At 41.1% G+C, this 18377-nt stretch overlaps 1 long non-coding RNA gene across 1 annotated transcript in view; it reads left to right on the top strand.

The window, feature by feature from the left end:
• Nucleotides 1–18120, top strand: part of LOC132404204 (uncharacterized) — a 238517-nt gene extending 220397 nt beyond the window's left edge. The window contains exons 6-7 of the long non-coding RNA XR_009515460.1: nucleotides 15989–16189; nucleotides 16453–18120. This is a non-coding gene — a long non-coding RNA (uncharacterized LOC132404204). The remainder of the gene's footprint in view (nucleotides 1–15988; nucleotides 16190–16452) is intronic.
• The last annotated feature ends 257 nt before the right edge of the window (nucleotides 18121–18377 follow it).

Below are 18377 nucleotides of genomic sequence, written 5' to 3'. Positions count from 1 at the left end.
GTACTGAACACTTTCATGCACTGACCATGGCTTGTTATCTGAATTATTCACAGCACCAGGGGTACATTTAATTATGTCATTAAACACATGTGTGCATTAACGTCCATGCTGACATAATCAGAGGTGAGGTGGAAAAGTCCATATTATAAGAGAACAGCATGCCAGTTGATTTCACAAATTCTTTCATTTTAAAACTTCTTTCCCAATGGTCTGTTGCATTATAGTTATGCCATTTGGGCTATCAAACCTTTCACCGTAAATATATGGTTAGTATTCAAGCAGACAGCTCGAGAAAGCCAGAGAAATGATCAGTGAAGACTGTGTGCAGTTACCACATAATGCAGGCATGATACTGAACATGAAGCATGTTCTGCAAATGGAAGATGACATTGGTGATTTTTCCATTTTATTCATGAGCTAATGTATCACTATTCATGACACTCAGTCACCATATCCAGATCATGAATTTTAAATTTTACTTTGTCAATTTTGATTGTTTGGCTAGTTCTTTGTCTTTTGAGTTTCTTTGATGGAGTAAGTGCTGTAAGTGAATGGTAATGGAGATTCATCAGTGAAGTACAAGGCACTAATTCAATGGAATCACTCTGATGATGTCAACAACATGACAAGATTAATATCCCTTTGTATTTTGTTCGTAGCTATGTATTTACTTTCTACTGTTTATTGTAAATCTTTAACTTGCCCCTTATAGTCTCACCTTTTCTTCTATATTCTTATAGCTTGGCATAGCATATCTATAATATTGCAAGCCTAAGGTATACTGTGATGCAAAGGAAGCATATATCCATCTCCTAAGGTGGAAACCACTATATCATGATGTAGCTTTAATTTTGCCTCCCAGCAGCAGCAATATTATTACTAAGACTTTGTTTTAATTTTAATTAAGACAAGTTGGTTTCTCATGACTTTGTAAAGTTTAGTGTCACAGTCACGTCTTAATGAGATGTTAGAGCAATGGAGCTTCAATAAATATTCACCTTGCTCCAGCGATTACAATTTAGCGCTGTGATATGCGTGAGCCAAATTGTAGGTCTTCCTTTGGGTGAAGTAAAGCACATGCTCCAGTATACCCTGGAGATCTGTTCATCGCCATTCAGGGCCCCAGACAGTCCTTCCAGGTGAAGCGACACTTCACCTGTGAGTCGGCTGGTGTGGTATACTGCGTCCGCTGCTTCCTGTGTGGCCTTTTATATATTGGTGAGACCCAATGCAGACTGGGAGACCGTTTCGCTGAACACCTACACTCGGTCCGCCAGAGAAAGCAGGATCTCCCAGTGGTCACACATTTTAATTCCATGTCCCATTCCCATTCTAATATGTCTACCCATGGCCTTCTCTACTGTCAAAATGAATCCAAACCTCCATATTGTTCCTCCAAATTGTTGGAGGAACAATATCTTATATTCTGTCTAGGTAGCCTTCAACTTGATGGCATGAGCATTGATTTCTCTAACATCTGTTAATGCCCCCCTCCCCTTCTTACCCCATCCCTTAGTTATTTATGTATTTTTTTATTTATTATTTCCCCACCCCTTTTTTTCTTCCTTTCTCTCTCTGTCCCTCTCACAATCACTCCTTGCCTGCTCTCCATCTCCCTCTGGTGCTCTCCTCCCCCTTCTTTCTCCCTGGGCCTCCCTTCCCATGATCCTTTCCCTTCTCCAGCTGTGTATCCCTTTTGCCAATCAACTTTCCAGCTCTTAGTTTCATCCCTCCCCCTCCTGTCTTCTCCTATCATTTCAGATCTTCCCCTCCCACCTTCAAATCTCTTACTATCTCTTCTTTCAGTTAGTCCTGACGAAGGGTCTCAGCCCGAAACATCGACTGTACTTCTTCCTATAGATGTTGCCTGGCCTGCTGCGTTCCACAAGCATTTTGTGTGTTTTGCTTGAATTTCCAGAATCTGCAGATTTCCTCGTGTTTTTTGAGATAAATCCCTGTCTTCCAGACCGCCTGGTCTGAGGTCAGAGGTCTGGCTATTGTCGTGTTCACCTTAAATTTTCCTCATTACAGAAGCAACCAAGAGACAAGGCAAATTCATTACAGATGTACATTTAAAGGCCAATCACCATCTTCTAGATGAATAGCAAGGCGATGTACCAATTCCGATAAATATTCTGCCCAGGAAGACTCACATCATGAACGTAAGATGATGGATTTGTTCCATTGGCAGTGGTGACTGCAAATTTAACAAGGGTATTCCCATAATTCACATCCACATGACATGTAGGCAACAATATTCCCTTGTCAGCTTTGTGGTCATGCAGGACAATTAGTGTGTCAGGCAAGATAATACCAGTGACTGAGCCCTTACAGAAAGGTGTAAGTTGTGTTTCTAGACTTGTTTTGGCTGACTTCTCAGTAGGACTGGGATTTGACTGGGACTAATAGCAAGTCTTATTTACACCATTGATTGATGCTTGCATCAGAAAGGAGGGAAATCTCATAATGTATGGTGTATCATAAGATAAAATGAAGGCTATATTCTTTATGAGGGCTGTGGGGATCTGGTATAGAAGAGGAAATGAGGTCTGAGAAAGACTCGAGTGGTGAAGTTAATCAGAATCAGGTTTAATATCACTGGCATACGTTATGAAATTTATTGTTTTGCGGCAGCAGTACAATGCCATACATAAAAATTGTAAATTACAATAGTTTTTATATTATATAAAATACTTGGAGGCCAGTGCCCATAAGGGAGCTAGTTGTGTTTGCAGCCCTCTCCAACTTTTTTGGTTCCTGTGCTGTGGCCCTTCCATACCAGATAGCGATGTAACCAGTTGGAATTCTCTCCAAGATACATCTGTAGAAATTTGTTAGAGTCTTTGGTGACATACAAAATCCCCTCAAACACCCAGAGAACTATAGCCACTGTTGTGCCTCCTTTGTAATTGCATCGATATGTTGAGCCCAGGATAGATCTTCAGAGACGTTGACACACAGAAACCTGAAACTGCTCACCTCTTCCGCTGCTGATCCCTTGATGAGAACTGTTCTGTGTTCTCTCGACTTCCTCTTCCTGAAGTCCACAGTGAATTCCTTGATCTTACTGTCATTGAGTACAAGGTTGCTGTGGTGACACCACTCAACAAGCTGACCTACAATATCTCACTGCTGTGTACCGGCTTTTCACCATCTGAGGTTCTGCCACGTACAGTTGTGTCATGGGCAAATTTATAGATGGCACTTGAGCTGTGCCTGGCCATATGCTGTAGAAAGAGTAGAGCAGTGGGCTAAGTGTGCACCAGTGTTGACTGTCAGCGAGGAGGAGAGATTATTTCCAATCTGCACTAACTGGTTTCCTGAGGAGGAAGTTGAGGATCCATTTGTAGAGGGAGGTATAGAGGCCTGAATTTTGAAGCTTGTTGATTAGTACTGAGGGTATGATGGTGTTGAAAACTGAGCTGTAATCAATAAGTAGCATCAGCAGCAGATGGACTGTTCTTGCTCTCACTTACGTACTTTATATTGTGCTGCTTCCAGAGACAGCCCTGTGGTAGAAGTAGGGCCGGAAACAGTGCAGAATCCACCAACAGGGTGAATCAGTTACATCATGGAAAATATTTTTTCCAAAAAATCCATTTAGAGTCATCTTGCTCTCTTACCCAATGTGTCCACTACCCGAGGTGCAGAGGCAGCACGTGCAGGAAGATGATTTCTTGCCTGAAACATTAATAATGCCAATAGTTTTGATAGTTGCTATCAGTAGGCCATGATTACATGAGAAGCATAGTTTTTGGGTTCATTGTTATTTGCGGATTTAGCCCTGCAAGCTGAAAACACTCAAGTTTACATGAGTGTTAGCATATAAGACAATTGGCAAACGTGACTTAGGTTGCTGCTGATGGGATAAGCTCCCGCTCCAATCTCAAGAGAAGATTTCTTCAAAATGTAAGCTCGCCAGGAGATGAATTTTTATCACAACAGAAAATAACAAAGTCTTCTTATCACAGAAAAGGCTGCAGTAAGAAAGCACATTCCCTTGCACACTCCCAGAGGTATTCATATGTGTCACATGTAGCACATTTCAAAATCCCTTTCACTAATTCTTGCGCTGAAACCAATTACTTTTACAACCCCTGTTCCTTGACTATTTCTTCCTGTTCCACTGTGAATTGTTGCTCCTTTGTTTTTAATTAATCGGACCTAGTTAAGATTTAGTTTGAAAACAAGAGAAAATCTGCCAATACTGGAAATCTCAGCAAAACACACAAAATGACGAAGGAACTCAGCAGGCCAGGCAGCATCCATGGAAAAAAGTACAGTTGACATTTTGGGCCAAAACCCTTCTGTTTGATCACATAAGGAATGCCCAGAAGATGGATAAATTCAAGAAAGAGTTAATTCACAACGTCAGGATATCCCAAAGCAACTTGTGGACCATGAAATCCTTTGTGAAGTGTGGCTACAGTACTAATGTAAGGAATGGTGACAAGCAATTTTCACACAGCAATCTGCCAATATAGTAAACTGTTAATAACCATGTAACCTAGCTCGGTAGTTCAGGGATTTGGTATTGACTAATGTACTAGAAATAACTTCTGTTCTTTGTTGAACTCATGTTTACAGCCATAGTGTTGATTAAGAGTGCCACTCTAACTTCCTGAATCCAAGAGTGGCCTTCAAACCATTAGCTGACATGGATGTCAGCTTTGTTCCCACTGTACCACACCATATATGTAAGCACTTATGTGATATACTGATGGTAATTTTTGGAAGCTCTGCACTACTGTACCTGCTGACATAGATAATCCAGATCAAAGACCTAAACTGGAAAAGTGTAACATAAAATACTGCTGAAGAAGAACTTCAGAGATATTGGGGAATGAATGGAGCATTAGAACAGCAAAGACTAAAGTGAACATTTATAGGTTTGAGGAAACAAGAGACAACACTTACTGCAGTTTGAGGGGCAACAAACAATCTGCTGGAGGAACTCAATGTGTTGAACAGCATCTGAAGGAGGGAAGGACTCATTGATTTTAAACCCTGCATCAGAGTCAGAATGGGTCCTGATGTAGGGTGTTGATGCAAGGAATATTATCAGTTCCTGTCGTTTCTCAGGTATTTTCCCACCTGCTGAGTTCCTCCTGCTTATTGTTCCACATTTCTATACTGTATATCTTGGCCACTAAAGGAAAGAAATTGCAACAGTAGGAAGATGAGAGTAAAGGGCCTGTATCACATCGTAAGACTCCTGATGAAGTGTATCGGCCAGAAACGTCGTCACTACCTCCTCCCATAGATGCGGTCTGGCCTGCTGAGTTCTGCCAGCATTTTGTGTTTTTATCAAAGACTTTTGCTATTGCTTTAATGTTGTTTGTAATATGACTTTAGAATAAAACTCTGTTTCTATGATGTCTTGTAACCATTAGAAAAAGCAGCAGTTTTGTTATTAAGGTTTGTTAAACCAAACATTTTATTTCCAACTTATTTCAATGCTGATAGACTGCTATCATTATCCCTGCCAATTGATGCCTCATTGGCTATTCTCACAAATACCCGCCAACGTAAAGATCACAAACTCGCTGTAAGCAAAACCACTGGAATCTGTCAGTATTCACTTATCTCACATGAATGCTGGCACAGTCTTTTGTGCACAGGTCTCTGAAAGCACATTTCCCAGAGATTGGGAAAATTGTGGATTCATTGTAGATCTCACTTATATGAACAAAATTACAACATGCGAGCTATGTACTGTTAGTATTTTCAAAGTTTGAAGTACATTTATTATCAAAGTATCTATAAGTTATACAAACTTGGGATTCTTCTGCTTAACAGGCAGCCATAAAAGAAGAACCCCAAGATAACCCAATTTTTAAAAAAAAACCAACACCTGTTGCGCAGAGAGAGAGAGAGAGAGAGAAACAAATCAAATCATTCAAACAATAAAGGAAGCATTGGCATTCAGAACAAAATTGAGTCCACAAACCCTAGCCGGGAATAGCCGTAGTGGGCCCAGAGTCTCAGTCCATCACACAGAGGCAAATTGCTGCAAAGCTCGCATTCGCTAAGCCCGCAACGGCCGGGGCATGAGTACTTGTTCGATACATCACAACACCTACACCAGTTATACAAAATTAGACCTTCTCAATGTGCGTTTAAGGTATGAGACACTGGAATCCGGAGCTGGAAGCAATCTTTGGTGGTGGCGTGCTGGGATGGGGGAACGAGAATGTTTCAAGGCAAACCCTTGCATTAGGATTGATATAAAGAGGAGAGGGGGAGTGGTTAAACTCAGCAGTAGGTGATTGATGGACTGATGATGAGTGAAGGATGACAGGCAGGTGCAGCCAGATAGGAGAGGCTGAACTGAGAGACATGTGGATAAATGGTGGAGGCAGGCAAAAAAGGCAGTGAGAGGATAGGAGGGTATTTTAAGGCACAATAACTAATTAAAGGTCTTGGAAGACAACTTGTAATCTTACTGAATGGCGGAGCAAGTGTGAATGACTGAGAAGGCTTCTCATCTTATCTTCCACTTATAAAAATATGGAAGAAGATATTCGGACCAAAGCTTCCATGTTAGTTATGAGAGAAACAGCCTTATCAGTCCCACTCTCGCTTTATTCCACTGCATTTTATTCTTTAAGATTAGCACACAATAAGGAGTAATTTCCAGTTGCCAATTGACCTACTGTTCTTGCAGCTGTATAGAATATGGAAGGAAACCCAAACTTGTCATTGGATAATCTTGTCTATGCAGACAATGCTCAAGTCAGGATGCAATCCGAATCACTGGAGCTGTGAGACAGCAAAACTAATGAATGTACCCACATGTCCTTTTGCTTTGTTCTAGCTGAATTTAATGAGTAGCATCCCAAGACTCCTAATAGCACCTAATATGCTTTATGAATGAGATTCAAGGATGTCAAGTGGAGCAGTGGATTGTGCTGCTGAGTCCTGACATCTGCCGAATTCTGATTTGGATGTGGATTTTGCACATTCTCTCTGTGACTCGGTAGACTTCCCTTAGGTGCTTCAAATGCCTTCCACGTCTTAATATGTGCTGGTAGCAAGTTATTTATTTATTTACTCCATCTGTAGGGAGCTGGAGGGGAATCAAATGGGATTGATAGGGTATATCCTGGAGTTAGGGTATATAGCAAATATTAACCTCAGCAACCAGTCTTTAGACCTGAACGTGGATTGTAGATTAAATTTAAAATGCAGCCCTGGACAATAGTTTCCTGGAGCTGTGAAAACCAGTTCGTTGAAAACCAGATAATGCTGATAAACATTCCTTTTTGGTGTCTGGAGTGTGGATGTGAAGAAGGTATGGAAATTATGTGTAATTCAGAGGAACTATTATAACTATAGGAATCTCCGACTGCTGCTTTTGGTCTTTAGCATATAAAATGTCATGTAGTATTGGGTCGAGAGGCCTCTTCTTCTGGCAGTGTCTCACTTTGACGAAAACACTTCTGTATCAACGAGCTTCAATGCCTCTCCGGTGACTTTGTTCATGTTACAACAACAGACACGTAAGAGAGAATAGATTATAGCCAGCATTGCTGTGAGAACCAACATGCATTTGATGGGCCACACGGCTTCCTTCTGTATAACACCACGTAGAATTTCTTTTCAATAACCAGTGACTGAATTTGCACAGAGCACACTGGCACATCATTTGCCCTCAGGCTCATTGAATCCTGAGTTTCTTTCTCCCTCAGGAATGAACTCCTTGCTTTGATCCTGATATGAGTGGCTAATGTTTGTATTTTACTCAATAATTGAAATCCACCTTTTCTTTAAGCTTTGCTGGATTTTCCTCTAATTTATTTATAAGTTTCCCCACAGCACGTCTGAAGGAGAAGTAATCATCTAAGCTGCAAGCCACCCAGGTAAACGAACACTGCTCTGGGAAATTATAAGCCAAACAGCAATAACCCACATATGAACACAGCACAGTGAAAATATTGATCTACAGAGACTGTGGAAGCACAATATTGATTTTACTCAAAATCGTCCTTATTCCAGTAGACAGGTAAGCATTTAAAATAGATATGGAAGTTAATGGGAATGCAGCAGACAGAGTTTGACAGTGATATGCACATTATTAAAACCACGGGGCCCATGGCGTGTTGTTAGGGAGCCAGATGCAATTTGCAGATGTATCATCTTCCCAGCCCATCTGCAAACAGTTGAAACTGACTGTGCAAGTTAATATTGCAGTGACCTGGGTCTGCACTTTGTGACATCTGAGCAGTTTAGAATATCGGATTTGTTTACTGAGCAATGCATTCTGTTGTCTCCTCCATTATGTAACAGATGTTTAGGGTTAAGAAAGCAAACTTTCATTTAGGGTTGATTTTTTTTTACAGATTGCAGGTACAGTGAAACCGACTGTGAATTACAGGCGTCTCCACCAAAAGCTGCTGCAGTGCAGGCACATTCTTTCAGGTTAACCAGTGAATAAGGCAGAGCTAAAAATAAATCTGGCAGTGTGAGTCACCAACAGGCACTCAGTTTTGGCCTGAATGTGATTGTTAATGATAACAGCCTCATGTGGTCCCAGATTTCAAAAGAAAAGTATGGATTTGCATTGTTCTTCCCCACCACATGTATAATTCTGGTGAGAATTTTAAGTATAGCCCATTTATCCTGTTTGATAGTTTAAAAAAACAAGAAGAAATTGTACATGTTAAGTGATCTATCTATAACTTAAAATGTTGGTGCAAGAGCATTAATTTAACTTGCTGGTTCACTCCAGCAGTTGTAAACTCTATGCTGAAAGTCCTTCGTTTCTTTTTATACATTGAAGCAACTGTTTTTTTTTTGGATACTTTCACCATCTCTTCCTATTCTCAGCTCGTGGGTTTGACCACATGTGGTTCCTCAGTTGACAGCAGCCTTTGGCCTTCGGTCAGTCTTTCCTGGTGTGATTTGGCAAGGATTTCAACTGTGGGTGACAATAACAATGGCAAGAACAGCTTGCATTTATAGAGCACCTGTAACTTAAGCTGCAGTTTGCCAGGACACCTGACAAGAGCTTTGTCAGACTAAACCTTGGCACCAAGCCACATAAGGACAGGCTAGGATACATGAATATAGCTTTGGTTAGAGGGAGGTTTTGCAGAACAGTTTAGTGAAGAGAGCAGATGATAAATGAAGGTGTTTAGACTGAAACATAGCAGCCCAATCAGGATGTGCAGAAGGCTGGGCCAGACCTGGAAAAGTGCAGAGATCTTGTAGGGCTGAAAGAGACTACAAGGGTGACCATGATCTCCAAGAAGTACTTTCCAACAGAAATGTGGGAAAAATATTAATTAGAGATTTAATTGCATTTGCCTCTCTTAATAGGTAATATTTGGAAGCTTCTGTCTCAGAAGTTCATCAGTTCATTGTGAAGACTTGACATTTTTTGTGGCTAAAATCTGCCAATTAGAGGGAGCACTAGAGCTGCCATCTTCTCAAGTTCTCGGTTCTGTGATTTTCCTATTTAAACTATTGGGGTACCGTTTCTTTCAGATTTGCAACTTCAAGTGCCTCCTTCTCTTTTCAACTAATCAGACTGCACTCAAAGTCAGAGTGGTATCCCTTATTTATCTGATATCATTAAAACTGCTAGGTTACACACCACACAATTTTAATGTATTGAGTAAATGGGGCCAGATTTGTGAAGAGTGCTGCCCCAAGTCTTTATGACAAGAAGCAAGAAATGGTCAAATGTACTTAGTTTATTAAATTTCCAGTTCTGAAAAATGTATTAAAATAAGGAACACAGGAATAAGCAAGTCAGGCTGAAGGATGTAACTTTGAGAAAGATAGGTTCAAACAGCTACTGGTGTTTGATGGTTCTTTTCTGTCTTTGTAAACGACTTAATTTTCATATAATACAAAGCGACTATGCTATTTCCTGGCAATTAATTGTAGATTAGCCCTTGCAGTGATGACAAGTCAGAATATCTTCTTCAGTGAAGATGACACCAGGCATCAAAGAATGCCCTGGGTACACAACTCCCACACTGAATCAACCTCAGTAGATTTCGCTATCTTTGCCTGGTAGTAGCAGGATGGCAGTAACCTTTGAATTGGTCAAAAACCTTACGGTTTCTGTCAGTGCTCTCAACTCCATTTTTAATAACAGAGTTACTGAATGACATCCAAGCCAAACCCTTGCCTGATCAGTGAGCTGTCCTCTGGAAGAAGGGAAATTGAAGTCTGATCCATTTGCTTTTCCAAATGTACATAAATCCTACTCTATAAAACTTCCTCCAGTAATTTCACTACCCCTGATGTAAGGCTCACTGGCCCATAGATACCTGGTTTATCACTGCTGCGCTTCTTAAATAAAGTCACATTAGCTATCCTTCAAAGTTCTGATGCCTGTGGCTCATGACTGTGCAAAAATTTCCATTAGAACAGTAGCTATCTGCATTCTTGCTTTCCACAGTGTTAGGATAAATCCAAATCATTGTGTGTCATCTAACATCCAATACCTCCACCTTGATACTAATTATAAACATATCCCTCCTCAGAATCGCTATCTTCTACATTCTCCTTGTGGATGAGAAGTATTCAAAGTTCAAATAAATTTTTTATCAAAGTATGTACTGTAAATGTCACCATGTACTACTCTGAGATTAATTTTCTTGCTGGCATTCAGAGTAGAACAAAGAAATACAACAAAATCAATGAAAAACTATGCTCAAAGCCCTATGTGTAAAAGAAGACACTAAGTGCATTCTATCCACCAGAAAATGTAAGATCTCCCAGAGGCCTCCCATTTTAATTCCACTTCCTATTCCATTCCGATATGTCCATCCATGGCCTCCTCCGATGTTGTGATGAGGCCACACTCAGGCCACAACATCTTATATTCTGTCTGGGTACTGTCCAACCTGATGGCATGAACATTGATTTCTCGAATAATGTTCCTCCTTCACCATTTCCCAAACCCTTTTCCCTCTCACACCATATCTCCGTACCTGCCCATCACATCCCTCTGGCTCCTACCCCCCTGTTCTTTCTTCCATGACCTTCTGTCCTCTCATATCAGAGTTCCCCTTCTCCAACCCTGGATCTCTTTCACCAATCAACTTCTCAGCTCTTTACTTCACACCTCCTCCTCCCGGTTTCACCCATCACCTTGTGTTTCTCCCTCCCCTCTCACCTTTTAACTCTACTCCTCATCCTTTTTTCTCTGGTCCTGCTGAAAGGTCTTGGCTCAAAATATTGACTGTACTCTTTCCATAGATGCTGCCTGGGCTGCTGAGTTCCTCCAGCATTTTGTGTGTGTTTCTTAGATTCCCAGCATCTGCAGATGTTCTCTTGTGTCACTCCCAGCCTCCACATTCAGAGGACATCTTTGGTTCCTACTATGACCCACTCTTTCACTGGTAACCTTCTTGCACCTAATATATTTTTTGAATGTCTTGGGATCTCTTAATCTTATTTGCCAAGGACATGCTCTTCTGGCTGAGTTTAATTCATGTTTTTGGTTGGCTAAGAAAACAAGGGTATGTTGCTCATGGAGATTACCATGCTTAGGGGCTGGTAAGGGATGGGGAGTCTAGAAAGTGGTGGTGGAATTTGGTGTCAGAAATCCTTGCCTTTTTCTCACACACATTTTATTCCAAACCTCTGCTTACATGTAACCTAGGTATGAAGGATTGTGTTGCTGATATTAGCTTGGAGGTTTATTTACAGTGCACAGGTCAAAGTGAAATCTGGCACACTCTCGGTTTGTTGTGGTATTTTGCAGATGGTTGATGGTGTATAAGATTTCATCTTTTATAACGGTAGTATTTATTTTTGTTTGGGTGTCAAAAAATAGGCATTTGCTTATAGTGGTTTCAAGCAAAGTTCAAAAATACTTTTGTTTTGCGTTGCCAATTGAATCCTAGATGTAAACAGCAGGTTTTTTTTTCAATGGTCCATCTCTGGCTTTGCAGTAACAAGTTATAATTCAGTTAAAATATACCTACAGCATACTCAATTTAATTGAATGATGTAGGAAACAGCTGCTGTTTTAAATTGGGCTTTCTCAAAGCCTTTCTTAAAGGCAGTCCCAAAAGCATCTGTAGAAATCTTGCCTGCTTCACTATTTCTGCCGCTGTGATTGAGAATGGGTAGCCTGGATGTTTCAAGAGCTTGAAATTGCAGTTCATTTAGTGAACTGCAGGAGTCTCTGCGATGTGAGCTGATCACAGTTCAATTCCAATCAAGGCTGGCAGAATCAGAGTTTCTGTAAATAGGAACACAGAGGTGAAAGAAATGGGAAGAATGAGAATAAATGGCTAATTGGGTCGAGATCCAAACAAAATATATAAATTTTAATGATTGAAATATCATGCATTTTCACTCTCACTGACCTGAGCTCTAATTTATTTTATTCTGTTTGGACACAGATTTGCAAACCATAAAAAGCACTATTTCTAGATCAAGCTGCTGGACTTCACCCCCTACACCCAGCATCCACACAAATCTCACCACCTATCTGGGGCCATCTTCCATCAAGCTGCCATCTTTCATCTACTGGGCACTGTCATGATGAAGGACCTTGGGCAGAACATTGACTGTTTCTTCCTCCCCGCAGATGCTGCCTTACCTGCTGGGTTCCTCCAACATTTCGTGTATGCCATTCTGGATTTCCAGCATCTGCAGAATCTGTCGTGCTTGTGGAAGATAAAGGCTTGATTTTCCTTCACTCCGTAGCGTGTCTCCGCTCAGCAACTTCCTGAATTAGATCGTTGAGATCAGGAGCTAGGCTGAGCACTTTGTGTTTGACGCAATATATTGAGGCTCGAAATTGCTCTGGCACAGCACTGGATGCTTATGATTCTTTCCTCCTCACTCATCATGCTGACTGATAGTACTGTATTCTGCTGCATGTAACCCTGAGCATAATGCTTGATAGGAGCCATGTCCTGCCTCTGCACTCGCTGGGCAGAGTGGTGAGTGAACAACAGGAAGAGGGGGATTACCAGCAATTGCCTTCTCTTCTGATGCTTGAGCACCTAGTGGATAAATCCACTGACTGATCCTAAAAGTGTTGCCCACATGGGACAACCCTCACTGATCTAGTAAGGCAGCTGGTGTTGTATATCGCTCATCAATTCACACTGCAAGCAGGAGGATATTTTGCTAATTGTGCTTGTTCTAACACTTTCTTTCTTTATACAGACATTTCTCTGCTGATGCATGCCCATTTAAAGGAGAAACCATGTTCCTCCGAATGCCAGCAAATTGCAAAGCATTTCCAAATGTGCATTAGTGTGGAGAGGGCATTGTGAGAATCTGTTTTCCCAATAAAGCATTGTTGATACAGGTTACTAAATGGTCTGGAACAGTTAGTCAAAGTCTGCGTGGCTGAATATGGATCTTCCCTCTGGGACTGGTCTGTAAACGTCTTGGTCAGATTTGCAGCTCAACTCAGCCTGTCTGAGGCAGAGATTCTTACAGTGGCACTTCAGTGAGGGAGTATGTTTGGAATTACATGCTTCATCTTCTGTCTCGACTCCCTTCAAAACGTCAGATTTGTTTCTTTCACTCCTTTGTTGGCTCACTCTCAGCTTTGGCTATTCTGTATCAGCTGGAAGGAAATAGAATTTTCAGGTGACCTAGCTACTCCCATTGAATATTTCTTCCTGCCCTGAGCAAGATCGTGAACTGCAGTGAAATTTACTGTTTAATGATTTGGCTGACAACCGTAATCTACCTAATATCATCTCAATCCTTGGCATAAGAACCTAATGAGCAGTTTATGGGCAGATCCCACACTGCCCCTCTTGGCAATGGTCCAACATTGCTTTGCTAATCTAGGTTTTGACAATCCACTGATAGGCATAGCTGTAATGTCAACAAAGTCACTGGAGAGAGACTGAAGCTAGTGGATACAGAAATAGTTTATTCAACAAAAAGAAGCAGCAGGCATCATATACAGACCCTTTTGGAAGAAAAGCCCGGTTCAACCCAATATTACATGACATTTTATACTCTAAAGATCAAAGGACAATTCTATATTTATGCAAATGTATCTACAATACTTCAATTGAATTACTTCTACACCTCCTTCTTTGCATACACGCTCCAGACACCCAAAATAAATGTTGATCAGCATTGTCTGTTTTTTCCATTAATGGCTGTTCTCAGCTCTAGGAATCTACTGTCCAGAGCTGTATTTTAAATTTAATCTACAGTCCACATACAGGTCAAAAAATTGTTTGCTGAAGTTAATATTTTGCTATATAAACTAAAAAGGAATAATTGCTATGACCCCCAGCAAGTGTATGTCTTCAGATGTCATACTTAAGTTATAAACCTTTCTAAATAGCTTCATTGTGATATTATTGGACAAGGAGTCACACTTAAAGACTTGCGTGTACCTTTGGCTAACATCATTTGGCTCTGAGTATGAACATTGTGCTTATTAAATCTCAGGCTATAATCGTAGTTGACGCGACAGTACCTTTGCCAGAAGTCCATTTTGTTAACCAAACACTGTGGTGATTGAAGCCAATGATGAAGGCAGCAGTTTTCATTCTCATCACCTGCCTGCTCTCACTCTCTAGTTAGCCACCTAGCTAATGACTTGAACCTTGCCAGAATCCCAATCCCAGCAAGTATGTTTTGAGGCAGCTTCCTTTCCACACTGGTACGTTGTTATTATGCAGCCTGTTGGATTAACGATCTCGGATTCAGATTCATTTATTTATCACATGTACCTCAAAACAAGCAACCTCTCAAAGTCCAACCATACGTCTCCACTGTGAAAGGTGGAAAGAGGTAAGGCTAGCCAACAGGGCTCTGGTGGAGCTGTATGTGCCAATCTCCTGTACAGTGGATGCAAATGATTGCAGATTGATGAGCTCCAACCGTACCATCAATTTTGAACGATGAAAACGGGTGGTCAGCTATGGCCTATGCTCCACTGGAAGCTAAGGGCACATGAAGAAGAAGAAGAAGATATCAAAACATGCAATCAAATGTATCATTCGTGTTAACAGCCAACACTACCTAAGAATGTGCTGGGGGAAGCCCCAAATGTTACCAAACATTCTAGCGTTAACATAGCAGAAATCTCCCAATTGTATGTCTGAAGCAAATGTCTTTTTCGCAACTGTGAAGTTATTTTTGACACCAAGGTTTTCCTTCATTTTCATCTCCACATTATTCATGTGATGGATCATTTCAGAGTGTGTTCCAACCACACTTTGACTTATCCAGTCATTCATGCCTTTGTTTCCTCTGGACTCAACTGCTCCAGGGCATTCTAAATCAGCCGCTATGATGTCTATGCTTCTCAAAATTAAAGTTCTCATCCTTGCTTTCAAATCCCATAATAGCCTCTTTCAGTCTCAGAAGCTAAAAATGATCCAATTAATACTTGTCAAGGTAACCATGGGTCCCAAAATGACGCCTCCTCCTCTGTAACCCTAGGGGATATCTGCACTCCTCCACGTTGTTGTCACGTTAATTGTTCCAACACTGATGGTTATGCTTTCATTGAAGTCAAACATCATCATAAGTAGTTGTTGGATATTTGCAAACTGTGCACACTTCCTGCAGACTAGAGGCAGACTAGTTGAACAACACCTCATCTTTCACCTGTATAATCTACAATCTAACAGCATGAACAGAGAATTCTCCAATTTCACATAAACTGTTCCGCCTCTGTCCTTTACCAATTCTTCTTACACTTACCTAAGTCCTCCATCACCCTGTTTCCATGCCTTCCTCCACTCACTCCATCTGCACACACTCCTTCCAAAGGCCCCATCCTCTCACTGTTCCAACTCTCACTGTTCCTACTTGATTCTATGCTCCTCCTCTCCTTTCAGATTCCATCTTCAGCCCCCTTTATCACCATTTCCACCCTCACCTCCTCCATCTGCCTACCAGCTACTGTTTGCCAGTCTTTCCACCACATTTCCTCTCCACCTTTTTTAGGGATATCTGCACACAGTCTTTCAGTTTATATGAAGTGCCTTAGCACAAACTATCAACTGTCCATTTCCTTCCACAGAATCTTACAGACCCTTTGAGTTCCTCCAGGATAGGAGGTCCCAACCTGGGCTCCACAGATCCGTTTCTAAATTGTATTGGTCCATGCATAAAGAAGATTGGGAACTCTACTCCAGGACCTTCTATGTTGCTACGCTTCCTGCTTCAGAAAGAATGACACCATGAAAAGGATGTAACTGTGCAGGATACGGAAGAACGATTGGTGATTTATTTTAAATTAATTAAGCTTAATTAAGAAGAAATTTAAATGATTAAATGTATAAGTACATTTTGTATAGTTTAACTGTCTTATAATTACAAATAGATTAATACTTTTGAATGGGCCAGAGTTTCAGCAAGGCTCATATTTCATAAGATTCGATAATTAGCTAACCAGGTGATATGAGTTTATGGCTGTAACTTTTTAATTATTTCTGCGGAAGAACTGTTGTGTCTCCACTAAAAGAAGGGATTAATATTTTCAAGGTGCTGTTCTTCACGGGATTTCAAATAGGAAGTCTGGCGGGAACAGAGAGGAACCATTGCATATCCCATGTCTCACGATGATCCTTTGGTCTCAGTATCTGAAGATGACAGGCAGTCTGCCTTCAAGAGAGTGAATCCAAGAAAAGTATCTGGTCTGAACGGAGTACTGAAGACCTGGACTGACCAACTGGCTGTTGCATTCACAGAAATCTTCTACCTCTTGCTCCGGCAGTGTGCAGTGCCCACCTGCTTCAAGCAGGCTTCAATCGTATCGATGTCCAAGAAGAACATGATAATGTCTAAATGACTATTGCCCAGTGGCACTTACAGACACAATGATGAAATGTTTTGAGAGGCTGGTGTTGAAGCATATCAGCTCGTGTCTGAGTGACGACTTGGATCTAATTCGCCTACCGAAGCAACAGGTCTACAGCAGATGCTATCTCTTTGGGTCTTCACGCAACACTGGAACATCATTCATTCATTAGGATGCTCTTTATTGATTACAGCTCAGCATTTAGCACAATCACCCCCTCAAAACTGATCAATAACCTTGAAGACCTGGGCCTCAATACCCTGTGCAAATGGATCCTGGATTTCCTCACTTGTAGACCTCAGTCAGTGTGGATTGGCAAAGAAAGCCTCCACCACAGTCTCCATCAGCACAGGAACACCACAGAGATGTGTACTTCACCCTCCTTGCTCTACGTGCTTTACACCTAAGACTGTGTGGCTATGTACAGCTCTAACACCGAATACAAGTTTGCTGATGATACCACTGCTGTGGGCTGTATCAAAGGTGGTGATGAATCAGCATACAGGAGGGAGCTTGTAAATTTGGCTGAGTGGTCAAGTAGCAACAACCTCTCATTCAATGTCAATAAGACCAAGGAAATGAGTGTAGACTGCAGGAGAGGGAAACTAGAGGTCCATGAACCAGTAATCATTGGAGGATCAGAGCTGGAGAGGGTCAGTAACTTTAAATTCCTGGGTGTCACTATCTTAGAGGACCTGTCCTGGACCCATCATGTAAATGTCATTGGAAGGAGAGCATGAGCCTTTACTTCCTCAGGAATCTGCGGAGAATCAGCACGTCATCAAAAGCCTTGGCAAACTTCTACGGATGTGTGCTGACTGGCTGAATTACAGCCTGGTATGGGCACACCAATGCTTTTTGAGTTGAAAATCCTACAAAAGGTACTGGATTCTCTCAGTGTATCATGGGTAAAACCCTCCCAACCATTGAGCACATCTACATGAAACATTGCCGTAGAAAAGCAGCATCCATCATCGAAGACCCTGAACACCCAGGCCACGCCCTTTTCTTGTTGCTGCTATCAGGTAGATGATACAAGAGCCTCAGGACTCGCACCACCGGGTTCAAGAACAGTTACTACCCTTCAACTATCAGGCTCATGAGGAAAGTGGAAAACTACACATATAAGGATTTTTTTAAATCTTATTCATGCTCATTATTTATTGTTATTTATTTATTATCTGCATTTGCACGGTTTGTTTACAGTTTACAGTTCCTGATGCTTACAGTTTACAGATCCTGTTTATAATTACCGTTCTATAGATTTGCTGAGTATACCCACAGGAAAAGAACCTCAGGGTTGTATGTGGTGACATGCATGTACTCCGATAATAAACTTTACTTTGAACTTTTGAACTTTGATACTTTCTGCAATAGGGTTAAGTGTGGATGTAGCAAGTGACAAGTGTGACCGCCAAATGATGCTTGTATATTTCACTGAAGCCTTCAAATCTCATTCCATGGATCAGAAAAATTCCATAACACAACTGATAAATTCATTACTTTTTATGACTGGTGTACACCCAGGCAGTCATGATTTGACTTAGCAAATTCATTACTCTGCATAATTGCATTTAGAATTTTGCAGTAAGAAAGTTGGATTTGGAAT

The sequence above is a fragment of the Hypanus sabinus genome, chromosome 13 (assembly GCF_030144855.1).
Source record: "Hypanus sabinus isolate sHypSab1 chromosome 13, sHypSab1.hap1, whole genome shotgun sequence".
NCBI classification, from domain to species: domain Eukaryota; kingdom Metazoa; phylum Chordata; class Chondrichthyes; order Myliobatiformes; family Dasyatidae; genus Hypanus; species Hypanus sabinus.
Note: the sequence above shows the minus strand (reverse complement) of the source record. Positions and strands in the feature narration are given on the sequence as shown.